This window comes from Hoplias malabaricus, chromosome 15, assembly GCF_029633855.1.
Source record: "Hoplias malabaricus isolate fHopMal1 chromosome 15, fHopMal1.hap1, whole genome shotgun sequence".
Classification (NCBI taxonomy): domain Eukaryota; kingdom Metazoa; phylum Chordata; class Actinopteri; order Characiformes; family Erythrinidae; genus Hoplias; species Hoplias malabaricus.
This window is the reverse complement of record NC_089814.1, coordinates 26,631,202-26,645,884: the sequence shown is the minus strand read 5'-3', so window position 1 is coordinate 26,645,884 and position 14,683 is coordinate 26,631,202.

The following is a 14,683-nucleotide window of genomic DNA, read 5'->3' as shown; positions in this document are numbered from 1 at the left end:
AAACACAAGAGACGAGCAAAACTAAAAAGAAATAAACAAATAAACAATAAATTAATAAAAAATAAACAAACAAATGAAAAAAACAAATAAACAAAAAACACTGCAAAGCCAATCATTTTAATTTGAGTTGTGAGGCTTTTTAGTTTACAAGCAGCTCTGTAACAATAGTTATTCTTAGAACAGTCCTCTAACAGCCAACAGTCATTGCTTATGGCCATAGCACTCTTACAAATCCCGATCTTGTGGGCTTAGTTAGTACTTGGAATGGAGACTGCCAGGGAAAACTAGGTGCTGTAAGCGTTTTAGCTTAAGGCTCCGATTGTGAAGATTGTATGCTACAGTCATTTAAACACAAGAGACGAGCAAAACTAAAAAGAAATAAACAAATAAACAATAAATGAATAAAAAATAAAGAAACAAATAAAAAAAACAAATAAACAAAAAACACTGCGAAGCCAATCATTTTAACTTGAGTTGTGAGGCTTTTTAGTTTACAAGCAGCTCTGTAACAAGAGTTACTCTTAGAACAGTCCTCTAACAGCCAACAGTCATTGCTTATGGCCATAGCACTCTTACAAATCCCGATCTTGTGGGCTTAATTAGTACTTGGAATGGAGACTGCCAGAGAACACTAGGTGCTGTAAGCTTTTTAGCTTAAGGCTCCGATTGTGAAGATTGTATGCTACAGTCATTTAAACACAAGAGACGAGCAAAACTAAAAATAAATAAATAAATAAACAATAAATGAATAAAAAACAAACAAACAAATGAAAAAAAACAAATAAACAAAAAACACTGGAAAGCCAATCATTTTAATTTGAGTTGTGAGGCTTTTTAGTTTACAAGCAGCTCTGTAACAAGAGTTACTCTTAGAACAGTCCTCTAACAGCCAACAGTCATTGCTTGTGGCCATAGCACTCTTACAAATCCTGATCTTGTGGGCTTAGTTAGTACTTGGAATGGAGACTGCCAGGGAACACTAGGTGCTGTAAGCGTTTTAGCTTAAGGCTCCGATTGTGAAGATTGTATGCTACAGTCATTTAAACACAAGAGATGAGCAAAACTAAAAAGAAATAAACAAATAAACAATAAATGAATAAAAAATAAACAAACAAATGAAAAAAGCAAATAAACAAAAAACACTGGAAAGCCAATCATTTTAATTTGAGTTGTGAGGTTTTTTAGTTTACAAGCAGCTCTGTAACAAGAGTTACTCTTAGAACAGTCCTCTATCAGCCAACAGTCATTGCTTATGGCCATAGCACTCTTACAAATCCCGATCTTGTGGGCTTAGTTAGTACTTGGAAAGGAGACTGCCAGGGAACACTAGGTGCTGTAAGCCTTTTAGCTTTAGGCTCCGATTGTGAAGATTGTATGCTACAGTCATTTAAACACAAGAGACGAGCAAAACTAAAAATAAATAAACAAATAAACAATAAATTAATAAAAAATAAACAAACAAATGAAAAAAAACAAATAAACAAAAAACTCTGGAAAGCCCATCATTTTAATTTGAGTTGTGAGGCTTTTTAGTTCACAAGCAGCTCTGTAACAAGAGTTACTCTTAGAATAGTCCTCTACAGCCAACATTCATTGCTTATGGCCGTAGCACTCTTAGAAATCCCAATCTTGTGGGCTTAGTTAGTACTTGGAATGGAGACTGCCAGGGAACACTAGGTGCTGTAAGCTTTTTAGCATAAGGCTCCGATTGTGAAGATTGCATGCTACAGTCATTTAAACACAAGAGACGAGCAAAACTAAAAAGAAATAAACAAATAAACAATAAATTAATAAAAAATAAACAAACAAATGAAAAAAACAAATAAACAAAAAACACTGCAAAGCCAATCATTTTAATTTGAGTTGTGAGGCTTTTTAGTTTACAAGCAGCTCTGTAACAAGAGTTACTCTTAGAACAGTCCTCTAACAGCCAACAGTCATTGCTTATGGCCGTAGCACTCTTACAAATCCCGATCTTGTGGGCTTAGTTAGTACTTGGAATGGAGACTGCCAGGGAACACTAGGTGCTGTAAGCTTTTTAGCTTAAGGCTCCAATTGTGAAGATTGTATGCTACAGTCATTTAAACACAAGAGACGAGCAAAACTAAAAAGAAATAAACAAATAACAATAAATTAATAAAAAATAAACAAACAAATAAAAAAACAAATAAACAAAAAACACTGGAAAGCCAATCATTTTAATTTGAGTTGTGAGGCTTTTTAGTTTACAAGCAGCTCTGTAACAAGAGTTACTCTTAGAACAGTCCTCTAACAGCCAACAGTCATTGCTTATGGCCATAGCACTCTTACAAATCCCGATCTTGTGGGCTTAGTTAGTACTTGGAATGGAGACTGCCAGGGAACACTAGGTGCTGTAAGCTTTTTAGCTTAAGGCTCCGATTGTGAAGATTGTATGCTACAGTCATTTAAACACAAGAGACGAGCAAAACTAAAAAGAAATAAACAAATAAACAATAAATGAATAAAAAATAAAGAAACAAATGAAAAAAACAAATTAACAAAAAACACTGGAAATCCAATCATTTTAATTTGAGTTGTGAGGCTTTTTAGTTTACAAGCAGCTCTGTAACAAGAGTTACTCTTAGAACAGTCCTCTAACAGCCAACAGTCATTGCTTATGGCCATAGCACTCTTACAAATCCCGATCTTGTGGGCTTAGTTAGTACTTGGAATGGAGACTGCCAGGGAACACTAGGTGCTGTAAGCTTTTTAGCTTAAGGCTCCGATTGTGAAGATTGTATGCTACAGTCATTTAAACACAAGAGACGAGCAAAACTAAAAAGAAATAAACAAATAACAATAAATGAATAAAAATAAACAAACAAATAAAAAAAACAAATAAACAAAACACACTGGAAAGCCAATTATTTTAATTTGAGTTGTGAGGCTTTTTAGTTTACAAGCAGCTCTGTAACAAGAGTTGCTCTTCGAACAGTCCTCTAACAGCCAACAGTCATTGCTTATGGCCATAGCACTCTTACAAATCCCGATCTTGTGGGCTTAGTTAGTACGTGGAATGGAGACTGCCAGGGAACACTAGGTGCTGTAAGCTTTTTAGCTTAAGGCTCCGATTGTGAAGATTGTATGCTACAGTCATTTAAACACAAGAGACGAGCAAAACTAAAAAGAAATAAACAAATAAACAATAAATTAATAAAAAATAAACAAACAAATGAAAAAAACAAATAAACAAAAAACACTGGAAAGCCAATCATTTTAATTTGAGTTGTGAGGCTTTTTAGTTTACAAGCAGCTCTGTAACAAGAGTTACTCTTAGAACAGTCCTCTAACAGCCAACAGTCATTGCTTATGGCCATAGCACTCTTACAAATCCCGATCTTGTGGGCTTAATTAGTACTTGGAATGGAGACTGCCAGAGAACACTAGGTGCTGTAAGCTTTTTAGCTTAAGGCTCCGATTGTGAAGATTGTATGCTACAGTCATTTAAACACAAGAGACGAGCAAAACTAAAAATAAATAAATAAATAAACAATAAATGAATAAAAAATAAAGAAACAAATGAAAAAAGCAAATAAACAAAAAACACTGGAAAGCCAATCATTTTAATTTGAGTTGTGAGGTTTTTTAGTTTACAAGCAGCTCTGTAACAAGAGTTACTCTTAGAACAGTCCTCTATCAGCCAACAGTCATTGCTTATGGCCATAGCACTCTTACAAATCCCGATCTTGTGGGCTTAGTTAGTACTTGGAAAGGAGACTGCCAGGGAACACTAGGTGCTGTAAGCCTTTTAGCTTTAGGCTCCGATTGTGAAGATTGTATGCTACAGTCATTTAAACACAAGAGACGAGCAAAACTAAAAATAAATAAACAAATAAACAATAAATTAATAAAAAATAAACAAACAAATGAAAAAAAACAAATAAACAAAAAACTCTGGAAAGCCCATCATTTTAATTTGAGTTGTGAGGCTTTTTAGTTCACAAGCAGCTCTGTAACAAGAGTTACTCTTAGAATAGTCCTCTACAGCCAACATTCATTGCTTATGGCCGTAGCACTCTTAGAAATCCCAATCTTGTGGGCTTAGTTAGTACTTGGAATGGAGACTGCCAGGGAACACTAGGTGCTGTAAGCTTTTTAGCATAAGGCTCCGATTGTGAAGATTGCATGCTACAGTCATTTAAACACAAGAGACGAGCAAAACTAAAAAGAAATAAACAAATAAACAATAAATTAATAAAAAATAAACAAACAAATGAAAAAAACAAATAAACAAAAAACACTGCAAAGCCAATCATTTTAATTTGAGTTGTGAGGCTTTTTAGTTTACAAGCAGCTCTGTAACAAGAGTTACTCTTAGAACAGTCCTCTAACAGCCAACAGTCATTGCTTATGGCCGTAGCACTCTTACAAATCCCGATCTTGTGGGCTTAGTTAGTACTTGGAATGGAGACTGCCAGGGAACACTAGGTGCTGTAAGCTTTTTAGCTTAAGGCTCCGATTGTGAAGATTGTATGCTACAGTCATTTAAACACAAGAGACGAGCATAACTAAAAAGAAATAAACAAATAACAATAAATTAATAAAAAATAAACAAACAAATAAAAAAACAAATAAACAAAAAACACTGGAAAGCCAATCATTTTAATTTGAGTTGTGAGGCTTTTTAGTTTACAAGCAGCTCTGTAACAAGAGTTACTCTTAGAACAGTCCTCTAACAGCCAACAGTCATTGCTTATGGCCATAGCACTCTTACAAATCCCGATCTTGTGGGCTTAGTTAGTACTTGGAATGGAGACTGCCAGGGAACACTAGGTGCTGTAAGCTTTTTAGCTTAAGGCTCCGATTGTGAAGATTGTATGCTACAGTCATTTAAACACAAGAGACGAGCAAAACTAAAAAGAAATAAACAAATAAACAATAAATGAATAAAAAATAAAGAAACAAATGAAAAAAACAAATTAACAAAAAACACTGGAAATCCAATCATTTTAATTTGAGTTGTGAGGCTTTTTAGTTTACAAGCAGCTCTGTAACAAGAGTTACTCTTAGAACAGTCCTCTAACAGCCAACAGTCATTGCTTATGGCCATAGCACTCTTACAAATCCCGATCTTGTGGGCTTAGTTAGTACTTGGAATGGAGACTGCCAGGGAACACTAGGTGCTGTAAGCTTTTTAGCTTAAGGCTCCGATTGTGAAGATTGTATGCTACAGTCATTTAAACACAAGAGACGAGCAAAACTAAAAAGAAATAAACAAATAACAATAAATGAATAAAAATAAACAAACAAATAAAAAAAACAAATAAACAAAACACACTGGAAAGCCAATTATTTTAATTTGAGTTGTGAGGCTTTTTAGTTTACAAGCAGCTCTGTAACAAGAGTTGCTCTTCGAACAGTCCTCTAACAGCCAACAGTCATTGCTTATGGCCATAGCACTCTTACAAATCCCGATCTTGTGGGCTTAGTTAGTACGTGGAATGGAGACTGCCAGGGAACACTAGGTGCTGTAAGCTTTTTAGCTTAAGGCTCCGATTGTGAAGATTGTATGCTACAGTCATTTAAACACAAGAGACGAGCAAAACTAAAAAGAAATAAACAAATAAACAATAAATTAATAAAAAATAAACAAACAAATGAAAAAAACAAATAAACAAAAAACACTGCAAAGCCAATCATTTTAATTTGAGTTGTGAGGCTTTTTAGTTTACAAGCAGCTCTGTAACAATAGTTATTCTTAGAACAGTCCTCTAACAGCCAACAGTCATTGCTTATGGCCATAGCACTCTTACAAATCCCGATCTTGTGGGCTTAGTTAGTACTTGGAATGGAGACTGCCAGGGAACACTAGGTGCTGTAAGCCTTTTAGCTTTAGGCTCCGATTGTGAAGATTGTATGCTACAGTCATTTAAACACAAGAGACGAGCAAAACTAAAAAGAAATAAACAAATAAACAATAAATTAATAAAAAATAAACAAACAAATGAAAAAAAACAAATAAACAAAAAACTCTGGAAAGCCCATCATTTTAATTTGAGTTGTGAGGCTTTTTAGTTCACAAGCAGCTCTGTAACAAGAGTTACTCTTAGAATAGTCCTCTACAGCCAACAGTCATTGCTTATGGCCGTAGCACTATTAGAAATCCCAATCTTGTGGGCTTAGTTAGTACTTGGAATGGAGACTGCCAGGGAACACTAGGTGCTGTAAGCTTTTTAGCTTAAGGCTCCGATTGTGAAGATTGTATGCTACAGTCATTTAAACACAAGAGACGAGCAAAACTAAAAATAAATAAACAAATAAACAATAAATTAATAAAAAATAAACAAACAAATAAAAAAAACAAATAAACAAAAAACACTGGAAAGCCAATCATTTTAATTTGAGTTGTGAGGCTTTTTAGTTTACAAGCAGCTCTGTAACAAGAGTTACTCTTAGAACAGTCCTCTAACAGCCAACAGTCATTGCTTATGGCCATAGCACTCTTACAAATCCCGATCTTGTGGGCTTAATTAGTACTTGGAATGGAGACTGCCAGAGAACACTAGGTGCTGTAAGCTTTTTAGCTTAAGGCTCCGATTGTGAAGATTGTATGCTACAGTCATTTAAACACAAGAGACGAGCAAAACTAAAAATAAATAAATAAATAAACAATAAATGAATAAAAAACAAACAAACAAATGAAAAAAAACAAATAAACAAAAAACACTGGAAAGCCAATCATTTTAATTTGAGTTGTGAGGCTTTTTAGTTTACAAGCAGCTCTGTAACAAGAGTTACTCTTAGAACAGTCCTCTAACAGCCAACAGTCATTGCTTGTGGCCATAGCACTCTTACAAATCCTGATCTTGTGGGCTTAGTTAGTACTTGGAATGGAGACTGCCAGGGAACACTAGGTGCTGTAAGCGTTTTAGCTTAAGGCTCCGATTGTGAAGATTGTATGCTACAGTCATTTAAACACAAGAGATGAGCAAAACTAAAAAGAAATAAACAAATAAACAATAAATGAATAAAAAATAAAGAAACAAATGAAAAAAGCAAATAAACAAAAAACACTGGAAAGCCAATCATTTTAATTTGAGTTGTGAGGTTTTTTAGTTTACAAGCAGCTCTGTAACAAGAGTTACTCTTAGAACAGTCCTCTATCAGCCAACAGTCATTGCTTATGGCCATAGCACTCTTACAAATCCCGATCTTGTGGGCTTAGTTAGTACTTGGAAAGGAGACTGCCAGGGAACACTAGGTGCTGTAAGCCTTTTAGCTTTAGGCTCCGATTGTGAAGATTGTATGCTACAGTCATTTAAACACAAGAGACGAGCAAAACTAAAAATAAATAAACAAATAAACAATAAATTAATAAAAAATAAACAAACAAATGAAAAAAAACAAATAAACAAAAAACTCTGGAAAGCCCATCATTTTAATTTGAGTTGTGAGGCTTTTTAGTTCACAAGCAGCTCTGTTACAAGAGTTACTCTTAGAATAGTCCTCTACAGCCAACAGTCATTGCTTATGGCCGTAGCACTCTTAGAAATCCCAATCTTGTGGGCTTAGTTAGTACTTGGAATGGAGACTGCCAGGGAACACTAGGTGCTGTAAGCTTTTTAGCTTAAGGCTCCGATTGTGAAGATTGTATGCTACAGTCATTTAAACACAAGAGACGAGCAAAACTAAAAAGAAATAAACAAATAAACAATAAATTAATAAAAAATAAACAAACAAATAAAAAAACAAATAAACAAAAAACACTGGAAAGCCAATCATTTTAATTTGAGTTGTGAGGCTTTTCAGTTTACAAGCAGCTCTGTAACAAGAGTTACTCTTAGAACAGTCCTCTAACAGCCAACAGTCATTGCTTATGGCCATAGCACTCTTACAAATCCCGATCTTGTGGGCTTATTTAGTACTTGGAATGGAGACTGCCAGAGAACACTAGGTGCTGTAAGCTTTTTAGCTTAAGGCTCCGATTGTGAAGATTGTATGCTACAGTCATTTAAACACAAGAGACGAGCAAAACTAAAAAGAAATAAATAAATAAACAATAAATGAATAAAAAACAAACAAACAAATGAAAAAAACAAATAAACAAAAAACACTGGAAAGCCAATCATTTTAATTTGAGTTGTGAGGCTTTTTAGTTTACAAGCAGCTCTGTAACAATAGTTATTCTTAGAACAGTCCTCTAACAGCCAACAGTCATTGCTTATGGCCATAGCACTCTTACAAATCCCGATCTTGTGGGCTTAGTTAGTACTTGGAATGGAGACTGCCAGGGAACACTAGGTGCTGTAAGCGTTTTAGCTTAAGGCTCCGATTGTGAAGATTGTATGCTACAGTCATTTAAACACAAGAGACGAGCAAAACTAAAAAGAAATAAACAAATAAACAATAAATGAATAAAAAATAAAGAAACAAATGAAAAAAGCAAATAAACAAAAAACACTGGAAAGCCAATCATTTTAATTTGAGTTGTGAGGTTTTTTAGTTTACAAGCAGCTCTGTAACAAAAGTTACTCTTAGAATAGTCCTCTACAGCCAACAGTCATTGCTTATGGCCGTAGCACTCTTACAAATCCCGATCTTGTGGGCTTAGTTAGTACGTGGAATGGAGACTGCCAGGGAACACTAGGTGCTGTAAGCTTTTTAGCTTAAGGCTCCGATTGTGAAGATTGTATGCTACAGTCATTTAAACACAAGAGACGAGCAAAACTAAAAAGAAATAAACAAATAAACAATAAATTAATAAAAAATAAACAAACAAATGAAAAAAACAAATAAACAAAAAACACTGCAAAGCCAATCATTTTAATTTGAGTTGTGAGGCTTTTTAGTTTACAAGCAGCTCTGTAACAAGAGTTACTCTTAGAACAGTCCTCTATCAGCCAACAGTCATTGCTTATGGCCATAGCACTCTTACAAATCCCGATCTTGTGGGCTTAGTTAGTACTTGGAAAGGAGACTGCCAGGGAACACTAGGTGCTGTAAGCCTTTTAGCTTTAGGCTCCGATTGTGAAGATTGTATGCTACAGTCATTTAAACACAAGAGACGAGCAAAACTAAAAATAAATAAACAAATAAACAATAAATTAATAAAAAATAAACAAACAAATGAAAAAAAACAAATAAACAAAAAACTCTGGAAAGCCCATCATTTTAATTTGAGTTGTGAGGCTTTTTAGTTCACAAGCAGCTCTGTTACAAGAGTTACTCTTAGAATAGTCCTCTACAGCCAACAGTCATTGCTTATGGCCGTAGCACTCTTAGAAATCCCAATCTTGTGGGCTTAGTTAGTACTTGGAATGGAGACTGCCAGGGAACACTAGGTGCTGTAAGCTTTTTAGCTTAAGGCTCCGATTGTGAAGATTGTATGCTACAGTCATTTAAACACAAGAGACGAGCAAAACTAAAAAGAAATAAACAAATAAACAATAAATTAATAAAAAATAAACAAACAAATAAAAAAACAAATAAACAAAAAACACTGGAAAGCCAATCATTTTAATTTGAGTTGTGAGGCTTTTCAGTTTACAAGCAGCTCTGTAACAAGAGTTACTCTTAGAACAGTCCTCTAACAGCCAACAGTCATTGCTTATGGCCATAGCACTCTTACAAATCCCGATCTTGTGGGCTTATTTAGTACTTGGAATGGAGACTGCCAGAGAACACTAGGTGCTGTAAGCTTTTTAGCTTAAGGCTCCGATTGTGAAGATTGTATGCTACAGTCATTTAAACACAAGAGACGAGCAAAACTAAAAAGAAATAAATAAATAAACAATAAATGAATAAAAAACAAACAAACAAATGAAAAAAACAAATAAACAAAAAACACTGGAAAGCCAATCATTTTAATTTGAGTTGTGAGGCTTTTTAGTTTACAAGCAGCTCTGTAACAATAGTTATTCTTAGAACAGTCCTCTAACAGCCAACAGTCATTGCTTATGGCCATAGCACTCTTACAAATCCCGATCTTGTGGGCTTAGTTAGTACTTGGAATGGAGACTGCCAGGGAACACTAGGTGCTGTAAGCGTTTTAGCTTAAGGCTCCGATTGTGAAGATTGTATGCTACAGTCATTTAAACACAAGAGACGAGCAAAACTAAAAAGAAATAAACAAATAAACAATAAATGAATAAAAAATAAAGAAACAAATGAAAAAAGCAAATAAACAAAAAACACTGGAAAGCCAATCATTTTAATTTGAGTTGTGAGGTTTTTTAGTTTACAAGCAGCTCTGTAACAAAAGTTACTCTTAGAATAGTCCTCTACAGCCAACAGTCATTGCTTATGGCCGTAGCACTCTTAGAAATCCCAATCTTGTGGGCTTAGTTAGTACTTGGAATGGAGACTGCCAGGGAACACTAGGTGCTGTAAGCTTTTTAGCTTAAGGCTCCGATTGTGAAGATTGTATGCTACAGTCATTTAAACACAAGAGACGAGCAAAACTAAAAAGAAATAAACAAATAAACAATAAATTAATAAAAAATAAACAAACAAATAAAAAAACAAATAAACAAAAAACACTGGAAAGCCAATCATTTTAATTTGAGTTGTGAGGCTTTTTAGTTTACAAGCAGCTCTGTAACAAGAGTTACTCTTAGAACAGTCCTCTAACAGCCAACAGTCATTGCTTATGGCCATAGCACTCTTACAAATCCCGATCTTGTGGGCTTATTTAGTACTTGGAATGGAGACTGCCAGAGAACACTAGGTGCTGTAAGCTTTTTAGCTTAAGGCTCCGATTGTGAAGATTGTATGCTACAGTCATTTAAACACAAGAGACGAGCAAAACTAAAAAGAAATAAATAAATAAACAATAAATGAATAAAAAAACAAACAAACAAATGAAAAAAACAAATAAACAAAAAACACTGGAAAGCCAATCATTTTAATTTGAGTTGTGAGGCTTTTTAGTTTACAAGCAGCTCTGTAACAATAGTTATTCTTAGAACAGTCCTCTAACAGCCAACAGTCATTGCTTATGGCCATAGCACTCTTACAAATCCCGATCTTGTGGGCTTAGTTAGTACTTGGAATGGAGACTGCCAGGGAACACTAGGTGCTGTAAGCGTTTTAGCTTAAGGCTCCGATTGTGAAGATTGTATGCTACAGTCATTTAAACACAAGAGACGAGCAAAACTAAAAAGAAATAAACAAATAAACAATAAATGAATAAAAAATAAAGAAACAAATGAAAAAAGCAAATAAACAAAAAACACTGGAAAGCCAATCATTTTAATTTGAGTTGTGAGGTTTTTTAGTTTACAAGCAGCTCTGTAACAAAAGTTACTCTTAGAACAGTCCTCTAACAGCCAACAGTCATTGCTTATGGCCATAGCACTCTTACAAATCCCGATCTTGTGGGCTTAGTTATTACTTGGAAAGGAGACTGCCAGGGAACACTAGGTGCTGTAAGCCTTTTAGCTTTAGGCTCCGATTGTGAAGATTGTATGCTACAGTCATTTAAACACAAGAGACGAGCAAAACTAAAAAGAAATAAACAAATAAACAATAAATTAATAAAAAATAAACAAACAAATGAAAAAAAACAAATAAACAAAAAACTCTGGAAAGCCCATCATTTTAATTTGAGTTGTGAGGCTTTTTAGTTCACAAGCAGCTCTGTAACAAGAGTTACTCTTAGAATAGTCCTCTACAGCCAACAGTCATTGCTTATGGCCGTAGCACTCTTAGAAATCCCAATCTTGTGGGCTTAGTTAGTACTTGGAATGGAGACTGCCAGGGAACACTAGGTGCTGTAAGCTTTTAAGCTTAAGGCTCCGATTGTAAAGATTGTATGCTACAGTCATTTAAACACAAGAGACGAGCAAAACTAAAAAGAAATAAACAAATAAACAATAAATTAATAAAAAATAAACAAACAAATAAAAAAACAAATAAACAAAAAACACTGGAAAGCCAATCATTTTAATTTGAGTTGTGAGGCTTTTTAGTTTACAAGCAGCTCTGTAACAAGAGTTACTCTTAGAACAGTCCTCTAACAGCCAACAGTCATTGCTTATGGCCATAGCACTCTTACAAATCCCGATCTTGTGGGCTTATTTAGTACTTGGAATGGAGACTGCCAGAGAACACTAGGTGCTGTAAGCTTTTTAGCTTAAGGCTCCGATTGTGAAGATTGTATGCTACAGTCATTTAAACACAAGAGACGAGCAAAACTAAAAAGAAATAAATAAATAAACAATAAATGAATAAAAAACAAACAGACAAATGAAAAAAACAAATAAACAAAAAACACTGGAAAGCCAATCATTTTAATTTGAGTTGTGAGGCTTTTTAGTTTACAAGCAGCTCTGTAACAAGAGTTACTCTTAGAACAGTCCTCTAACAGCCAACAGTCATTGCTTATGGCCATAGCACTCTTACAAATCCCGATCTTGTGGGCTTAGTTAGTACTTGGAATGGAGACTGCCAGGGAACACTAGGTGCTGTAAGCGTTTTAGCTTAAGGCTCCGATTGTGAAGATTGTATGCTACAGTCATTTAAACACAAGAGATGAGCAAAACTAAAAAGAAATAAACAAATAAACAATAAATGAATAAAAAATAAAGAAACAAATGAAAATAGCAAATAAACAAAAAACACTGGAAAGCCAATCATTTTAATTTGAGTTGTGAGGTTTTTTAGTTTACAAGCAGCTCTGTAACAAGAGTTACTCTTAGAACAGTCCTCTAACAGCCAACAGTCATTGCTTATGGCCATAGCACTCTTACAAATCCCGATCTTGTGGGCTTAGTTATTACTTGGAAAGGAGACTGCCAGGGAACACTAGGTGCTGTAAGCCTTTTAGCTTTAGGCTCCGATTGTGAAGATTGTATGCTACAGTCATTTAAACACAAGAGACGAGCAAAACTAAAAAGAAATAAACAAATAAACAATAAATTAATAAAAAATAAACAAAAAAATGAAAAAAAACAAATAAACAAAAAACTCTGGAAAGCCAATCATTTTAATTTGAGTTGTGAGGCTTTTTAGTTCACAAGCAGCTCTGTAACAAGAGTTACTCTTAGAATAGTCCTCTACAGCCAACAGTCATTGCTTATGGCCGTAGCACTCTTAGAAATCCCAATCTTGTGGGCTTAGTTAGTACTTGGAATGGAGACTGCCAGGGAACACTAGGTGCTGTAAGCTTTTTAGCTTAAGGCTCCGATTGTGAAGATTGTATGCTACAGTCATTTAAACACAAGAGACGAGCAAAACTAAAAAGAAATAAACAAATAAACAATAAATGAATAAAAAATAAACAAACAAATAAAAAAACAAATAAACAAAAAACACTGGAAAGCCAATCATTTTAATTTGAGTTGTGAGGCTTTTTAGTTTACAAGCAGCTCTGTAACAAGAGTTACTCTTAGAACAGTCTTCTACAGCCAACAGTCATTGCTTATGGCCATAGAACTCTTAGAAATCCCGATCTTGTGGGCTTAGTTAGTATTTGGAATGGAGACTGCCAGAGAACACTAGGTGCTGTAAGCTTTTTAGCTCAAGGCTCCGATTGTGAAGATTGTGAAAAATGTAAAAGGCTCATTGAAGACACAATATTACAGACTATAAACATCCTCAAGATTAAGAAATTTTACTGTGGAGTTTTTTTTCATAATGGCCCTGTGAATATAGCATTTGACATGATAGAATATGGAGAAATTGCGCATTTTTCTGAATTCAATGGATATTTTCTCTTTATTTTCAAAGTCTCTCAAAAACCTAACAGGCTCACTGAAGACACAATATAACATACTATAAATATCCTGAAGATGAAGATATTTAGATGTGGAATTTTTTTTTATAATGATCGTATAAACACAGCATTAGAGGTGATAGAATTATGTGGAGAAATTGCGCATTTGTCTAAATTCACTGGATATTATCTCTTTTTTTTCAAAGTGTCTCAAAAATCTAAAAGGCTCATTGAAGACACAATATTACAGACTATAAACATCCTCAAGATTAAGAAATTTTACTGTGGAATTTCTTTTGTAGTGGCCCTGTGAATATAGCATTTGACATGATCGAATATGGAGAAATTGCACATTTTTCTAAATTCAATGTATATTTTCTCTTCATTTTCAATGAGTCTCAAAAGTCTAACAGGCTCACTGAAGACACAATATAACATACTATAAATATCCTGAAGATGAAGATATTTAGATGTGGAATTTTTTTTATAATGACCGTATAAACACAGCATTAGAGGTGATAGAATATGAGGAAGAATTGCGCATTTGGCTAAATTCACTGGAAATATTAGCTTTATTTTCAAAGTGTCTCAAAAATGTACAAGGCTCACTGACGACACAATATTACAGACTATAAAAATCCTCAAGATGAAGAAATTCTGCTGAGGAATTTTTTTCATAATGGCCCTGTGAATATAGCATTTGACATGATAAAATATGGAGAAATTGCTCATTTGTCTAAATTCACTGGGTGCTATCACTTTATTTTCAAAGTGTCTCAATAATTAGAAAAGCTCACCGAAGACACAATATAACAGAATTTTAATACCCTGAATATGAAGATATTTTGATGTGGATTTTTTTTAATTGCCCTATAACAGCAGTGGACATGATAGAATATGTGGAGAAATCATTTATGTGTCTAAATTAATTGGACATTTTCTCTTTTTTATCAAAGAGTCTCAAACATCTAAAAGGCTCACTGTAGACACAATATAACAGACGATTAA